The sequence below is a fragment of the Octopus bimaculoides genome, chromosome 9, assembly GCF_001194135.2.
Source record: "Octopus bimaculoides isolate UCB-OBI-ISO-001 chromosome 9, ASM119413v2, whole genome shotgun sequence".
Taxonomy (NCBI): domain Eukaryota; kingdom Metazoa; phylum Mollusca; class Cephalopoda; order Octopoda; family Octopodidae; genus Octopus; species Octopus bimaculoides.
In genome coordinates, this window is record NC_068989.1 from 57,472,438 (window position 1) to 57,473,481 (window position 1,044).

General features: G+C 34.9%; 1 protein-coding gene across 1 annotated transcript in view; it reads left to right on the forward strand.

Moving 5' to 3' along the window:
- The window catches only part of LOC106871386 (uncharacterized), a gene marked incomplete at its 3' end in the record, with an annotated part of 540,352 nt that overhangs the window by 373,565 nt on the left and 165,743 nt on the right, over positions 1–1,044 (forward strand). The window lies entirely within an intron of this gene.

Genomic DNA, 1,044 nt, shown 5'->3' on the forward strand with positions numbered 1-1,044 from the left:
GAAGAAGAAGAAGAAGAAGGAGGAGGAGGGGGAGGAGGAGGAGGAGGAGGAGGAGGTCGAGGAGGAGTGAAAATAAAATTCCTAATTCCGTGTCCTACATAATACCAAGTGGTTCATAGAGAAAAGTAATTATTATTTGCTACATCTCTATCAACAAGCATATTGAGTGGTCTTCTATCTCTGATGAAAAGCAAGCAAGATTTAAAACCAGTTGGACATTTCCATTGTCTTCTGACCATGGACAGAAAGAGAAAAGAGGAAAGAGAAAACACTTTTGTTTACATCTGTCGATACAAAACCACATTGCAAATATGGCTGGTGTTTTTTGTTTTTGTTTTTTTCTTTCTTATATTTTTGAGGAAGCTCTGTAAATGTCAAACGTCTGAGACGCATGCTAGAAACAGAATGAATGTAAAAATTAAATATGTCATTCCAATAGAGTACTCTGCTGAAAACTACAATCATGTGGATGCATAAGAGGGTTTACAGTGTGATAGGAAGATTTCTATCGTATACACCTTCATCAGTACTTTGATCATAATAATAAAAATGTATGTAGAATCCTATTTAGATATATATTTAACTATTGATTTAATTATTTAGTTAGTTATACATTTGTATATTTTAGAAAAGAGAGAATTTAATTATACCGTTCGTCTCATCCAGATCTAATATATCAGTAACATAGGATTTACAAAAATAATTGAAAGTTTCAAAGGTTGTCATGCAGAAGCATATATACAAAAAATCCATACATATGTACTTGTGTGTTTGTGTGTGTGCGTGTCTGTGTCTGTGTATACATGCACACAAACACGCATATACACACTGATACACACACACAGACAGCAGTGAGACTTCGTTGGAAAATGATCTACAGTGTGACCGTTCAACTTCAACAAGTCTGAAGAGAAAATTCCAGAAATGTATATAAATGTATTCGTTTACACATGCAAACACGCATATAGCTATACTTACGAATATCTCTGTGTGTGTGTGTGTGTGTGTGTGTGTGTGTGTGTGTGTGTGTGTGTGTGTGTGTGT